At 41.3% G+C, this 16,830-nt stretch overlaps 1 protein-coding gene across 7 annotated transcripts in view; it reads right to left on the reverse strand.

Annotated features, from left to right (window-relative positions):
* SULF2 (sulfatase 2) overlaps positions 1-16,830 on the reverse strand; it is a 241,725-nt gene that overhangs the window by 201,332 nt on the left and 23,563 nt on the right. For 4 of the 7 annotated variants that reach the window (XM_039498881.1, XM_039498874.1, XM_039498879.1 and 1 more), the window contains exon 3: positions 16,673-16,818. The exons of the other annotated variants lie outside the window; for them this stretch is intronic. The gene's annotated coding sequence lies outside the window, so the exon portion shown is untranslated. The remainder of the gene's footprint in view (positions 1-16,672; positions 16,819-16,830) is intronic. 7 annotated transcript variants of the gene reach the window in all.

Consider the following 16,830-nt stretch of genomic DNA (forward strand, 5'->3'; position numbering starts at 1 on the left):
TAATTGGAGATATACCTATCTCCTAGAACTGGAAGGGACCTTGAAAGGTCATCAAGTCCAGCCCCCTGACTTCACTAGCAGGACCAAGTACTGATTTTTGCCCCAGATCCCTAAGTGGCCCCCTCAAGGATTGAACTCACAACCCTAGGTTTAGCAGGCCAATGCTCAAGCCACTGAGCTATCCCTCCCCCCAGTAGGGTAATGATGTGCTAGGCACCATGCAAATACATAAGAAGCCACCAGTACTTAAGAGTGTGTTAAAGTGACTCAATCTGTCTGTCCATTTACTCATGTCTGAGTATTGGTGACATTATAGAACAATTTTTTAAAGCCTTCATGACCCATTGCTAACTTTGAACACTCCGCAGTGATCTTCCACACACCATCCATCCATATTCTTGCTGATCATCTCCTACGATGACCACCTTCCACAATAACATTCTCAAGGTTATTTCCATCTCCGTGGCTGATGTGACCAAAGTACATACAGTTGCATCTGCTGATTTCCAACATCAGGGCCTGCTCCCCGCCAATAATATTTCTAAGAGGCATTCATCTTTTTTCCATCCAGGAGATTTGCAAGAGTCTTTGCCAAGATCACATTTCATAAGCTTCACTTTTGTTCTTACCAGAAGCATTAACTTCCCATAATTCACATCCATAAATTGTTTTTGAAAAATATACATTATTCACCAGTCACATCTTCATACATCTTGAGATGGCACTTTCCCCTCACATGCACTTTTTTAAAAAGAGGGAAGCCATCGCTGAGTGAGCCATCCCTAGTCATCTTCCAATTTCTTTAGAGCAGCCTCCTTGGTTGGATCTATATGATTCCAGACAATTGAATTCATCTATTGCCCCTACAGCTTGTCCGTTACTCTTAGGTAACAGGCCTTTAACAAAAGCTAAATTGTGGTTTCATCATGAGTCTTAAGATACACAGTGCAATTATGCACTGCCGCAGGTGCTCACCAGGGATGCTACAGTTGATCACAATATGGCCCTCCCTTGCTCTTGGAAGTAATTTGTGCTAGCCCTTTGATACAGGCATCTTTGCCCTCCATCTCAGCTCAGTTCTGTGGATGTGTAACAGGGGTCATAATTGTGTGCACAAAATTAGTGTATATGATATTGTATAGTACTATGTTTTACTAATGTACCACATTTATAGACACATACATATTTTATTGGGCTGTTAAACAATAAAATGAAGGGGCACCAAATACCAATCTCATATTGCAAATTCTGAAGTCTATATTCCCTTTCTGACAAAAGCTCGGAATTTGGCTCTTTTATCTCTAAACCACTAACCAAGAGAGAAGCAATCCCTTATAAATTTATGGATAAAGGAATTACACCCTGTGTAATTCAAATCTCAGTCAGTCACAGTCACTTTTCCCGCCCTCCAGCAGAAGGAATTGGCAGAGGTGAAATTGGCAAAGGACCCATGGAGACCACCAAGAAGTCTGAAATCCTGTTAAACCTCTAACAATACCAAAACTAACAGACCCTGACAGAATAAGCTCATAAACAGAAAAGACTAGGGACTTAACTGTGGGGGTACTGTAGCTGCCTTCATATGCAGAATTCCCTGTACTCTGACTGATAACTGACAGAAAAAAGCTCCTGTTTTCAAGATGCTCCAGATGGTAAAGTGGAAGAGATTTAATATCTTGGGACTTAAACTAGTTTTTATTTTTCTTAGTGTTTCTGAAATATTCTCTATTAGAAAATTAAATTGTATAACAATCCATAAATTGCAAAAGTAATTTTTTTTCCTCTTAAAACAGGAAAGCTTTTTGTTATTTTAACTCAGGTAAGGCTTCACTGATGCTTTTACACAGTCACTGAATGTACTTCCCATATGGCGATGGTTAATAATTTTGTAGGGCCATATTGTGCCCCTTTGGCACCAACCTCCTCACCCCCAGGCCCCTGTGGGGAAATCAACAGAGAAGCTGAGCCTGAGCCCGACAAGGGTAAAGAGCACATGCACAGCCCTGCTTGGGTGCAGCTGGGACTATGGAGATTACCTGTGAAATAATCAGGGGCGGCTCTAGGAATTTGGCCACCCCAAGCAGGGCGGCATGCCGCAGGGGGACCTCTTGCAGGCGCGCCTGCGGAGGGTGCGCTGGGAGGGTGGCAGGTGGCTCCGGCGGACCTTCCGCAGTCATGCCTGCAGGAGGTCCACTGGTCCTGCGGCTCCGGTGGACCTCCCGCAGGCACAACTGCGGAAGGTCTGCCGGAGCCGCCTGCTACGCTGCCGGCAAAATGCCACCCCAAGCGCGCGCTTGGCGCGCTGGGGTCTGGAGCCGGCCCTGGAAATAATACACAGTCCAGTTCCAAGAATGTCCCTACACAATGTGGAGCCCCTCTAAATACGGGGAATGGGATCAGACAATTCCAGGGAATTGGGGCAGGGAATCCCAAGGCTCCAGAGCTGGTGCAGATTACCCTTGCCTCCTGGGCAACCCCCAGGATCTGTAGGTTTTGGTCAGCCCCATGGCTCACTGTGTGTGGGGTAAAAATGCCATAGAACAAACTCTAGGAGGCGATCCTCTTGGAGACAGAGTGGAGGGGGATATGGAGGGAGGCAATGTTTTTTTGTTTGTTTTTTAAAGCAAAAGACAAAATGCTCCATTTCTTAGGTCTAAAAATTGACATCTCAACTGGTGTCCTACAGTTTTGCACAGCTAAAGTTCTGCCCTAAATCCCATGTCTGCGTGGCCAGCACAGAACTAAGCATTGCTATAAAAATGTTTCCACATGCCATTATCTGCACAGCAGCCATACCACTGCAGAATGACTGAGCACACAAGCTGCTGCTTCACTTATTCCTGTTGTTGCCTTGGGCAAAGCAAAAATAATGGAGCATTTCACCCCCAAAAGGTAAGAATTACAAGGGGCGGACAATGTGGTAATGACAGAAAGGATCAGCTCTGGGACAGCTGTGTCCCAGAGCTTCAATTTGTAACCACTAAGTGACCCACATGCTGCCAAGGTTTGGCTGGTTCAGGGAAGTGTATTATTTTCAATAGTTCCTTGACAAAACAGGCTGAGTAAGGGGCTCACTGCAATTAGATAAGTCCATTCAGACAGCAAGATTGTTTTGAAAATTGAATGCTAAAATGTTTGGAGAAGGTGGATTTTGGCTGAAGCTAATGTTGGATGAAAAACTATTGCATGTATACTTTACTGTATATTTCTCTGGGATCCTTAAGGAACAACCTCAAGACAGACCTAAACATTGACCTTGCAGCTAATACAGTTTGAAACAATTCTGGAAAAAAAACTTTACAGTGAGATTTTGAAGAGTTCTGAGCCGTTCTGTTAGTAGCTTATCAGTCTGGATGGTAAAGTTCAGTTCCAGAACCAAACTCAAATTCCCTGAGAGTTCAGTGCTAGTCAATGCAGACTTAAGGATTACATTTTGCCCATTACAGAGAGTTGATTGTTGCAAAGTTCAGATCTAGATCCAGCCCTTTCCCAAGTTAAGAGTGTGTTTGGATCCAGACCAAATCTAATACTACAGAATTCAAGAGTGAGTTCAAGCCTTCAATTCAGAGGGTCTCAAACTTTTTAATAGTTGGGACCATGGCCTTAATAAGGAGATTGTTTCATGGATACCTCACCACCAATTCACCATTGGAAAACATCCCTGTACCAACTACAGCAATTTCTTATGTGGAAGTGTAACATTAAGAGAGCATGTAAGCTCTGTAAAAAGTTATTTTAATACAGTTTAGCAGCTGGAAAAAGACCCAGCACCATGTGACTAATCAGCACTCCGTAGGCCATCAGCATGCACTTCACAAACCTCCAATTGCTCACAGGCCACAGTTTGAGAATTAATCACTAACATATTACAGTAATGGGTAAGCAGGAGTAAAACAGCACGGGTGCATTCAGGAAGATCTAACAGAGTACTGAGCAGACAGAGGAGATGACCTGGGGAAATTTAGACAGCAACCCTTCTGAGTCAGAACTGTAGCTTTATATGGCATGTAACAACTGATGTTCCGATTCAGCTTGTACAAGAAAGGAAATAGGCCATAGGAAACTGGAGACAAATACTCCTAGCACTGGGTTTGCCAGTTGGTGCAGAGCTGGTGGAACGGTTCTACTCTGCTGCCTTGCAGACTTCAGCATAGGACTATACCTGGAGTGGGTAGGAGGTGGGAAGAGAGCATGGCAGACACACAAGGCACTTCAGCTACTCTTGACAGCTTATGGCCTCTAAGAGGCTATTACCAGTCTCTAATGCTGCTCTAACTTACACTGAGGACTGGGCAGTCCTAGAAACTGAAGTGAGAAAGGTCTCAAAGCCCCTCTCTGCCATAGAGCACAGGAATACAGAAACAGGGCCATCCCTTCCTTGAGTTGTTTACGATCTAAGTATGATGAAGGCTACAGAGAGCTGAGGATCAGCATTTCCAGCATACACAAAAGTGTGTGTGTGTGTGTGTGTGTGTGTATCTATCTCTGGTAATTCCCGACCTCATTCCCCTGTCCATTGTCATTTCCTGAAGAAATCAAAGTGTCACATATAGGCCCTCCCAGCTAGGTCAGAATCAAATTCCCACTGGAGAGAGAGAGAGAGATTATTCCTTGTTAGGGAGGTCCACCCTTTGCCAAGGTCAACATTATTATTTTATGATTATGTCCAGGTTTATTTACATATCACAACCCTTTAATGATCACACTGCATTGCCTTTGCAACCCTCTCTGCCAATATCTGGATGATTCTTGTTTAATTTCAGTTTGCAGAGGGGCAGATTCTGGGAAGCTGCCAATATTAACGTGATGCATGTTAAGCAAACCGTTTGTTTCCTGCACGACAGATCCATAATCAAGAAACAAACCAAAAAAACCCCCAAGACACTTAGTCATGTAAAGCAGGGTGGAGAAAAACAGAAAGACAGCCCTCACTGGCATTCTGCAACTTCTGCAGATCCCCATGGCCCATTAGCTAATTTCTATTAAAAAAACACAGCTCTAGAATAATAAATGCCAGTGGCACATTTCTAAAGGTTCTTCACAACTGAGGTAAACATCTCCCTGTTCCCAGGACACCAAGAGTCAGAAAATTAACCAGAGGTTAACTGGGTCATTAGCTAGAGCACAATATAGGTCACTGCAGATTTAATTTAGTTTGTAGTCAACCAAAGAATCAAATACAACAACCAGTTCTCACAGCAGGGAAACAAGTAACTTATCAGCATGTTAACGTATCTTGGATACCAGGCATCAAGCCTGTCATTATGATTCATACCCCCTTTAACTCATTTCACATTGTTCTGATGCAAAGTTGTATAGTATATAAACCCGTGCATGCACGCGTACACACATTGAAAAGTAATTTGTATGCAAACATGAAGATACATATATGCATTCAATACAATATGCAATATACTCCACAGTGCACAGCATGCTTATTAATACATTTATGCACAAGCAATTCCTTCCTTTCACCCTCAAAATAAGCAAGAAAATAAAGTTTTAAAAATGACATGAATGCGTCATTACATTAGACAGGTCAAATAAAATAAGTTAGGATCTGCAAATAAGATTCTTATAGCAAACTGCACATCCTGCATTTGTATACGGTTTGTGGTATATATTTTATTTTATGACCAAAACCAGATGATGCTACATATTTAACCAGAAAACCATTAACAGAAATTATCTATGAGCTACATAGCTGAATTGACTCCTATTGGTTTAAACATAAGTTTTACTGGTTCCTAAATGACAAATTGTGTAAGTATTGCTCCAAGAGAATTTTATATATTGTAACTTTTCTTCATAAGAACAAAATGTGACCAAAATTGAACAGCTGTAGAGGGAAGAGTCCAATACTAAACCTTACGAATACTGAAGGAATCAACAGAATTAATTGAACTGAACTGTTATAATTGGTATCTTACCAATAGTTTCAGTTTATATTTCATTTCAATAAAAAAAGTGAACTAAAGATGGAGGCTCAGACAGCAAAACAAAAAGATTACATTAGCTGTAACACTATACACCCAAATAAAAAGCAAGCTTTCTGGTACATCTAATTAAAAGGGACTAAACTCAAAATCTGACATTTTGTAATTGACTACACATCTCTTAGTCCCCATGCCAATCTGTCGTATTTTCCTATTTCTTAGGAGTGCCTGTCTCTTCGCTCTGGTTAAAAGACCCACACCAAACAGAGAAAATAAACTCATGAGGGGTAAAGAGTAAAAAAGAACTATACCAAGAGCGCTGTTAAACACACAAAGTAAACAAACTGAACAAAATAGAGCAGAAAGAAAAAATGTAACTTACATTAATGTAATAGGCAAAACTTCCTCAGAGGCAGAGCAAGATTTAAGTTCACTGTCCCTTTAACTAGTTTGTTTTAAAAAAACCACCACATCCTTTTTCAGCTAAAAACCACAAGCAGGTATTGAGCTAGAAACAATGACAAATTCTTACTCAGCATTCTAAACCCCAAAACTAGACAGAAGAGGCCCCATTATTAATAAGCCAGTATGTTGGCTAAAGACCTAAGCATCTGGCAAATTGCCCTAGTTCAGCAGCATGTGTACTGTATCTGTATGGAGGCCAGTGGCTAGCTAGACTCTAGCTCAGTGGTTCTCAATCTACTGATACATTGTGGGCCACCCACCTCCTCACTGCCCAGAGCCCCCCCACCCCCAACCTCCCCAGAGACCCAGTCTCCTGCATCCTGCCCCCCTGTGGCACTCACCGGCCTGCTGCTGGCAGAAGCATTCCAGCAAGGCTGCCTACCCCCTGCCAGATCAGACTGGCAAATTTTGAATTTTACAGCTGTGTGCTAATTGGGCCATGGGCCATCAGTCTTTCTGATTCAACACAGATCTCAGGACTCCTGGCAAGATCATTTCTAAAGCATAAGGCGGAGTATCCTCAGATGATCTCGCTCATCTCTCTTCCTCCATAGACCCCACAAGCTTGTCCTTACTCTGGATGACAACATTGCCACCTAGAGGCATTGGAGCTAATTCACCTTGAGCCCCAGGAAAATAGGAATGCTCGGACTTCGAACATTTCCTCTTCTGTACCCTGCTTCTTGAGGGGGAGGTAAAAATCAGATTAGAAATCTTGGTCTCACTTTTGGCCATGCCCTTTCCTGTGCTGTTGGATGAGGGAAAGCTATCCTCATCATACACACAGAGTTAACACAATCTGTGCAAGGTGAGTAATAGTTATAAAAACAAAGTACACTTTGCACTACCCCTTTCACAGAGCATTGACCAGGACAGCTCCTCCGTGTTGCAGCTAGCCCAGAATGCTGCTGGACATTTCCCATCGCTCTGAGCCTCTACAATCATAATTCGCCCACCCTGTGGTCTTCACATTGCCTGCGTATAGAATGGCAGATTAAAAACTTATCATGCCAATTCAGAGTCCAATCTCTTACTGGTGTAGGCCATGTCCAGATCTTCTGACCATCACCTTCTGCACATCTCACCATTGTGCCTCCAGTAGCCTGGTGAATGACCTCAATCCTCCACTAATGTGGGCCCTATGGCAGGAGACTAGCTCCATACATCAAGATCCACTGTGATCTTCCATCACTTGCATTCTGCAATAAGTAATGATTCTAAAAATGTATTCTTAGTTCTCAAACTGCCATGTAGATTTCTTCTGTTGGCCCAAATCTTGCAGACTGCTGGGTTCCTTCTGCAAGTTGCTGAGTGAGGCATCTCAACTAACACCCACTACAATCAGCAGGAGCAGCTTACAGGAAGAGTTTGGCACTTTTCAGGACTGGACCATGTATCACTGCTCTCCGCTACAAACACTTTTTCTGTATTCTTCCAATGAGCCATGAACAGAGTTTCTTGGACTATGTAATAATATGGGTGTTTTTTTTTTAAAGTTGCCCTCTAAACACCAATATAAAATAAAGAATTGCAGAGAAAGCTAAATTGAATTAGAAAGTCCAACCTCCAGCCCACACAACCCGTAAGTATAAATTACCAGCTTTTCAGACCAACCAACCAGTACAGTTGTAATAGAAGTAACTATACACAGCTATTCTGAAGATCAGCATGCAACTAGTGGGGATAGAAACTAGGGGTAGAAAAGGGTCGTAGTTAAAAATCAGGGAGAAGAGTGCATTTCATCTGAAAAGCCTGCAGGAATTTTGTAGGGTTTAAGGTTTCCTTTTTCAGTATCTTCACTCTTTACAGAATTATGTTACGTATGGAAATATCAATTAGTGTTACTGACGGTTTTCTTAGTACACCACAACAAGACACTGTATTGTTCTATCCCTCCCTGACTGGATGTATTCTTTGTCCTTCTGTAAAGCTGACTGTGCTGTATTGACCTGCCAAAGGAAATAAAATTCTTGCTCTGTGAGCACAAGCTTTAGCAAATAGTATACATTTCTTAAAAGCAGAATAGTACTGATGATATGCTGGTGTCTGTTTTCCCCCCATCTAAATATTATTTGTTTAGCAGAGTCCCAGTAAATACATTTTAAATACATGAACAGAATGATTTGATTTCCATCTAAACCACTGATAGGAAAAATGAGTGTAATTAATGATTTAGGCATTTTTCCTACCTTGGTATTGTTAAAATATGTTCAGACGCATGCTCTCAGTGACAAATACTTGAATTCCTCAGATTAGAGATTAATAATGTATCACACACTGATGAATGCATGATTCATGAGGGGCACAAATGGCAGCTTCTATTTAAAGCTTTCCTGTGGTCATGAATAGAACAGTAAGCTGTACACACTGGAAGACAAAAACTGAAGGTGCAATTTGTTAAGAAAAAAAATTACTTACACGTGCATCATGTTTCTCAGTGGGTTTTTGTTTTTGTTTTTTGTATAGCAAAATTTTTGCACACCCAATTTATCAACGGACACACAGCATCATTGGAGAGCAGGGGGCCAAGGTGCACACCAGCATTAACTATCAGCAATAGCAGTCACAATTTTACAATTAAAAATTTCAGTGTAGCCAAACCTTAAGAAAAGTATCAACTATTCTAAAGCTCCAACTCCTGGGCTCAAGTTATGTGAGAATCTGAACATATATAACAAGCCATTTTCTCCCCAACACATGAGCTAGAAATTTTTTTTAAATTAAATAGGTATACACACACACAATTTTAAGTAACATGGTTGTGGAGGAAAAAAAGCTTGAAAATGTGAACCCTAAAGGCTCAAAGATCAGAGGCAAATAAAAAGAACCCCATTCATTTTTAAAAGTCTCAGTTTTTAAGCCAAACTAATGAATGAGGGAGGAAACTCCTGGTTGTTTTAAATGTGTGGGTATGGCAATACTGTTTTTTTTGCTTCAGCCTGGTACACTGAATTAAAGATTTGAAAATTGGACCAAATAGGATACACAAAATTGACACTGCCATTTTAAGATTCCATTAAACAAATTTTTAAAATTCACAGTTACTTTCCCCACCAAGATTATTCTTTAAATATAAGCCTCATTTGAGTGCTAAATTTTCCTGGACAGAAATAAGACTCATCCCATCTGTGGTTAGAAGCTGGGAGCCAGAGTTGTTCCGAATCACTTCTTGCAATACTACAGAGCAGTAATGAGCTCAGAGCCTTGTTTCAAGCTCATCTATGTTTTCCTGTGTTGACACTCACATCAACACTCTAATGCAGAAACTAAAAAACTTCTAGATCTTAGTTACATTCTGCACTAGCCTTTAGAGGGAGCGATGTTCATTCTTCCCTTCTTACCATATGAAGATTCAGACACCTTGGTAGAAAGAGTGAAGTGGTGCCTACAGCAGAATATGTATAAACAAAGCATATAAACCCTCAGTACTGCCACCAGCTGAATCTTCCCCAAACACGTTAGAATATACTACAATAGTTTCCCCATCTTGTGTTTTAAATTCATCTGCTGTTTTCTGAAAGCAGTTTCATTGTCTAACATGTGCAGTCTGAAGTAACACTTCGATTAACTTGAAATCTGCTCTCATATTTGGTCACCTAAATCATATTGAATTGCCATTACTGCACATTGATTTGGAAAGATTATCTGTTGATTACTACCATTGATTTAGTCAACATCTACCATTAAGTTGATCTACATGCCACAGTTTGTTTCAAGGAAAATCCATTAATAATCTTGAGCATCAGTCACTATGAATACTCCACAAATCATAGAAATAATAGGCCTGGAAGTTATGTAATCCATGCCCTACTCTCTCTGTGCAGCAAAAGTATCTCTACCATTGCCAACAGATGCTTCCTATGACCCCAAATTAAGCAATTACTCTACTGCCAATTTGAAAATTGATTCTGAATCCCTTGTCATTCTTAGAAATTAAAAGAAATTTTAAGTAAACAAATATTTCTTGTTTCTGTGTAAACTGATTAACTTTTGACTTAACATTGCTGCCTACAAAAAAAGCAATTTCTCCTCTTCCTCTTTGTGACATTCGTGTTTTTCTGCACCACAGTCATCTTGCCCTAATGGAATCAGGTTTCTTCCCCTGCTGTACCTATTACTAATTTCTCATATTTCAAATGAAGTCCAGTTAAAGCCAGCAAATTGGCTACATAAAAATAGCACCTACCTACATCAACACATCAGCTCCCAGAGTGTATTCTGAGTCATAGATGCTGACATTACAGGTAAAAACAAGTTTTTGTTTTTTGTTTTTGTTTTTAACCACTTGCTACCACTGCAGAACTAGTGATACCTAGAATAAATTGGGATTCTCTTTTGGCCCATGCATCCTCAGTGGAATTGTTGAACTGACAACATTTGAAATGGTATCATTGAAATCAAGACTAGATGTCTTTCTGGAAGATATCCTTTATTTAGACAAGTTATGCTTGACTCAAACAAGTTATTAGGTTTAATATAGGAGTAAGTGGATGAAATTTAATGGCTTGTAATACCAAAAGTCAGACCAGATGATCTAATGGTCCCTTTTGGTCTTAACCTCTATGCAATCCATGAAAGTCAATGAACATGGAAAACCCCTGATGCCAATTTCTCTCTCTCCCCTCCCCCCCCCCCCACAGAGTATGGTACAGAGGCAGGAAAGGAAGATAGGGGATCAAATACATCCTCTTTTGATGGACAACAGCTTGTTGTGAAGGGGGGTAGACTCTCTACTAGATAAGTATTTTCCTCATCTTCAATAGTTCTGATTCTATTTTTACCTTTCAATTTCCTAGCCAGTCCACCTTGGAGTGAACTAGTATCAGAAATAAGCAAAATATGACAAGTTATTTCCCATGGAGTACGTAGAGCAGACATATGCTTTCCTTTGCAACAATAGGCCATTGTAGGCCAAATGTTGGTATCAGTGTCATGGGGAGTTTTGACATCTTGAATGTGATCAAATTTTGGCCCAAGGTGAACCTAACATGCATACTGAAAGAGCCCAGAAACATAGAACATTCTGAAGCCACTGCTGGTCATGGTCATTATATGGCAAATAAAATGAACTAGTAGTGTAGTTTACAGTCAGTAGAATGTACAATACAGCCAACTCCACCATCTTTAGTAAAACATTTTGGCATGAATGGGTAGCTTTTCCTGTCTTGGCTGAATAGCCACAGAATAAGTAATGTTATAGCTAATTCATTGGCTGTTTGTCATTCCTTGGCATGCCATTCTGTGGCAAAGTTGAAAAGCTTAACAATGAAAGACAAAAATTGCTACAAAAGATCAAAGCTGAGTGAAGAGGTTTAAACACAATTCAAAGACCAAATGTTAATGTTTCAGATGAACTTGCAGTGAACCACATTGTGTGTGAAATTTTGATTTTCCCAAAAGACTGCATATTCTACATTTCTACACTAAAGGTATGATCCCATGCACCAATTTAACTAAAACGTGGTTACTAAAATGTCTAATGATTAAGTTCCATGTAAGAGATAATGGGCCAAATTTATATCTAGTGTAAATGGACACAACTTAGTGGAACTCCCATTTAAAACACATCTGAAGTTAGTCCAGTTCACCGTAGCGCAATATCAACTCTCAAACAATTGCTGGCATCTTTTCCAAACATCTAGATTTTAAACTTTGACAACTTTTGTATAAGGAAAACTTGGGAGGATTATCCCAAAATATAAAGATAACACTGATGGAAACTCTTCTACTTTACTACAAAATTCCTTTTCTTAAGATTACTGTAAGTGAAATTATAACAACTCTTGCCAAGATTCATCAGAAGAAAGTGAATCTGGGACCAAAAGCTCATGCGACTAAGGGAGTAACTCCTTTAGCTGTTAGCAGTAGGAGGCTCTTACCTTCTAAGCAGTGAAAATATTGCACTTAGCCGTTGTTTTACGGTAACAAGGGATATACTCTAATTTATGGACAGGAGGTTTCAAATCCAATTTAAACAAAAACAACTTCTCGTTCATTTTACTTTTGACTTATGTAAAAGATGATTCATATGATTGACCCCTTCATTAGAAGCAGACTTCTATAGCCAGTCAGAACAGTGAAATGCTGGATTACACAATAAAATTATTCTGGGAAGCTGACAGATGCTCAGCCATTTCATCATAATTGGCTAGGATTTAATAAGCTTATTTTACGCAATACAAACCAGCTCAGGGGAGAAAGAGCTCTCCCCCCTCGGATACAAAGAAAAAAAGGGAAACTGAAAATCTAAAAACTGGTAGACTGTCTCTCTCAAACATGCTTTTATAAAAAAGCAGGTTCCTTCTGGTTTCCAAATATGTTGGTTTCAGCATCTAGGATCTGCCAGTTATAGAGGAAGACAGTAGCATCTGAATTTGGATATTTCACTGGTCACAAGCTTGTCTAAAGACCACCATTCTCCAGGTTTTTGGTCAGGACTCTTTTCGCCTAGGAATTGTTCATCAGGAATTTGAAAAGATATGGCACCCTGGTCACAGAAAACAATAGGAGGCTAATTCTCCACTGCTAATTATATGTGTACAAAATGGGTGTAAAATGCCCTCTATGCAACAACACAGGTGGTGAAAAGCAAAGTTCTATACTTTAAATTCTTCCACTTTTAAGATGCTATGGTCTTCTTAAGGGCAGTTAGGGTATTTTAAATCTGTGATCCTTGTCTATGATCCCTTTACTTCTTAATCTATTACATTCAATTATTTCTGAAACATTTTTGCTGCTATCACTGATGAAATACTTTCTTGGGTGCATTTGTTTTTAAAAGACTGCCAGAGGTATCTGTGTTAAAATGGTTTTTAAATAGAAGCAAACCCGAGAATACATTCAGCGTGAAACAAGGGCTTTGAATCAGGCACTCTTTTCATTTAATTAAGAAATTTTATATATTTTACCAAGTTACTTAAAACTTTATGTACACAGTCAGAGGATATTCAATTCCAGGAACATACATCACAGATATTTGTACAGCTGAATATCTAGTTTAAAAAGATAAAAACAGATAACATGTCTAAATAGGCACCAATGCTTTTAAAACAGTACAAAAACTTTCAAGTAGAGAAAAAAAAATCAAGGGTTGGATCATGCTATAAAGAAAATTAAAATCAGAACATGCATGTCAGATTGTGAAATAATGGAATTTGTTGTTGGGGGCTTCAGTTTAAGAAACAGGGGCCTTATTCAAGCCTATTCAATGAAAGCCCTCTTATTGACATTACTGGGCTTTGCATCAGGTTTCACACACACACTCTCTCTCCAATCCCACAGAAGCCCCACTTGGCTATTTGGGCCACGGATGAGGAAGGGGGCTGGGCAGAGAGAGTGGTCTTGAATGTCACTCCAACCTCTTTGAACTTGTAAGGAATATTGACTAAATCATCTTTACTATACACAGATCTTCTCCAAAGTCTTTGTGGGTGGGTGCATGCAGGTCTTGAACATCCTGTACCCTTTGCGGGGAGCTTAGCAACACCCTATCATCCAGACCTTATTCCAGTAGTTGGGCTGGTACCCTATCTCCCCCCCAACCAATTACGTATCTGCTAGGTGATTCTGTTGCTCCCATGCATGCTAATCCATAGTCCCTTTTTAGAAATTCAGCCACACTACCTGAACCTGATTGCAAAGTTGCAAGCCATGCTCTCTCATTCCATAATGATCAGTCAAAAATGCTGCAAGTATGACCTCCGGCTAGATTGGCAGCCCCTAATAGCATGGGACTGTGTCTCCCTTAATGTTAGTACAGTAGTTAGCACAATAAGGCCCAAGTCCTAATCAGGGCTTTGGGGCACTACTGAAATATAAATGATAATTTAGCCATTCATGCAGTATTTCTATTTTAACAGAACCAACATAAAAGGAAGAGACCCTTCTTTTCTTTTCCTATGGTTCTGTTCCATGTTGGTTTAATGAAAAGTTCTGAGAGAGATTCATCAGGGAAGGATATACACCCTTTAAGGTCTTCCATGAACAGGAACTTTCCATAAGCCATGAGGGAATGGGAGTAGTTTGGGAATCTCAAAGAATTCCTAGTGAGAGCAAGAAGAAAGTAGCAAAGCCAGTTTCTATAAGAATTACCCACAACAAACTTTTTACTCAACTCTGCTAAAGAATTGCCAAATTAATATTGTGCTTTATGGCAATAGGCTAGGAAATTGACATTTGTACCAATATCTGGGAAAGCCAGTGTAGATTTATTTTATTACTTCCTAATGAACTTCTTTAACTTTGAATGATTGGTTGTTAAAAGCACATTTTTGCCTGTTCTGGGGGTGAGGGGTGGAAAACAACAGAGCCTTCTAGGCAAACTACTAAGTTAGATAAAATGATCAAGTTTTCCCAATGCTGGTATTCCGAGGCATGATCCCGTCCTCACTGCAAATCCAGACCAACTCAACTGAGCCTCAGTGAAATTACTTCAGATTTCAGTAACAGAGCAGAAATCAGAACCCTCCAAATCTCTGCTTTGCCCCCATTTTCTTTCTGCATTCCATACATATTTCTGTTTTTTGAATAGATTAAAAGTTAATTCACAATTTTAATTTCTAGAAGGCAACAGCACGCACAGCCCATTGTTATCTTCTCTTTCTTCAGGTAATACCTGAATGTATTCCAAACATTCCTTCAGCTCTGAAGTCTATCATTCTCCCCCACTTGCTCTTTCAGCCTGGATCCTGGCCTATCACTAGGATATTAAAAACTAGCATGGCCAATTATTTCTGGGGGGGGAGGGGGGAGAGACGACACCTTTGGAATGTAAAGGAGGGTCTAATAATTAACCATTATAACATTACATCATCCGTTACATAACGATTAGTTAGCTTCTTTGCTATAGTGACAGAAGGGGCTCATTTCTGTCTTTAGTTATGCAGGTGAAAATCTGGAGCAACTCAGTTTCAAGTCAATGGACTTTAACCTGTCACTTCGACCCAACAAAGATTTCTTTTAGAGTGGCATTTACAGGAGTATTAAGGAAATTATATTGCTTATTTTCAGAATACTTTATAAACATAACTTAAATAAGCCTCACTGTCCTCTCTTGGGAGGTCAGTAATTACTCCTGTGACACTATGTCCCATATTCTTCATAGAAATATTGTTATATGATTATAGCATATCTAAGATGTATTTTATGCAAGATGGGGCTTGTGAGATATCATTGGAAAGGTTATGATTTACTGAATATGATTATCCTATTTGTATGCATGTATCATTTCTGTATCTCAAGTTATGAATAGTCAATATTCCTATGTACTACAAAAGTGTTTGCACCTGGGGACCACCCACCAGACAAAATGCAACCAGTCTGGCTGGTTAGCTGGGGATAAATCAATGAACCATTATGGAGAAGAATAAGTCTTTGAAGATGCTAATCTTTCACCTTCCTGGGATGCTATAAACCAGGGGTCTCAAACACGCGGCCCGCAGGGCTATTTCCTGCAGCCCGCCAAGCGGCCCGCGCCCGCCCCCCCGGCCTACCTCCAGGCCAGGGGTGGGCAAACTACAGCTGCAGGATTGCCCCCCTTGAGCCCTGCGCCGCCCCCTGAAGTGGCTGGCATCACGCCCCTGTGGCTGAGGGGTGGGGGGGAAGGGGCGGAGAAGAGGGCTCTATCCATGTGTTGCCCTGGCTTCCAGGCATCCCCCCCCCCCGCAGCTCCCATTGGCTGGGAACAGGGAACGGCAGCCAATGGGAGCTTCGGAGGAGGTACCTGGAGGCGCAGCTAGCAGCATGCAGAGCTCTGTGTCTCCCCTCCCGCAGAGGCCGCAGGGATATGGTTCCAGCTACTTCCTGGAGAGGAGCGGGGCTGGGGCTGGCAGCCTGCCCTGGCCCCAGTGTGCGCCCCTGCCACCCTGGAGCCCGAAGCCCTCCTGCACACCACCCACCCAACCCCCTGCCCTGAGCCCCCTCCCTGCACCCCACACCCCAACCCCATGTCCTGAGCCTCCTGCCTGCATCCCACACCCCTTCTGCACCCTGAGCCCCCTGCCTGCATCCCAACCCCCTCTGCTGCACTTCAACTCCTTGCCCTGAGCCCCCGCCACACCCCTCATGCACCCCCTGGGGGCAGGAAAGGAGTGGGAAGAGGCAGGGCCTCATGGAAGGGGGTGTCAGTGATGTGGCCCTCAGGCCAATGAACTGGCCCTCATGGTCATTCGAGTTTGAGACCCCTGCTATAAACGGCCTTTGACTCATGGCTGCTTTGACACTGCAAGGTCATGTGATCGTGTCACCTGGTACTGGACTCCATGATAGAATACCAGTATTTTTCCACTGAGGGGAGTTGGAATCACACTGAAAGACAAAGGATTCCCGCCATATGTAAATTCCATTTAAGGCCGGATAGTGAGGTAATCAGGGTTCATTCTTCACTGAATCCCCACCCAAAGATGATTGCTGGAAACATCTAAGAAACAAA

This window comes from Mauremys reevesii, linkage group 13, assembly GCF_016161935.1.
Source record: "Mauremys reevesii isolate NIE-2019 linkage group 13, ASM1616193v1, whole genome shotgun sequence".
NCBI classification, from domain to species: domain Eukaryota; kingdom Metazoa; phylum Chordata; order Testudines; family Geoemydidae; genus Mauremys; species Mauremys reevesii.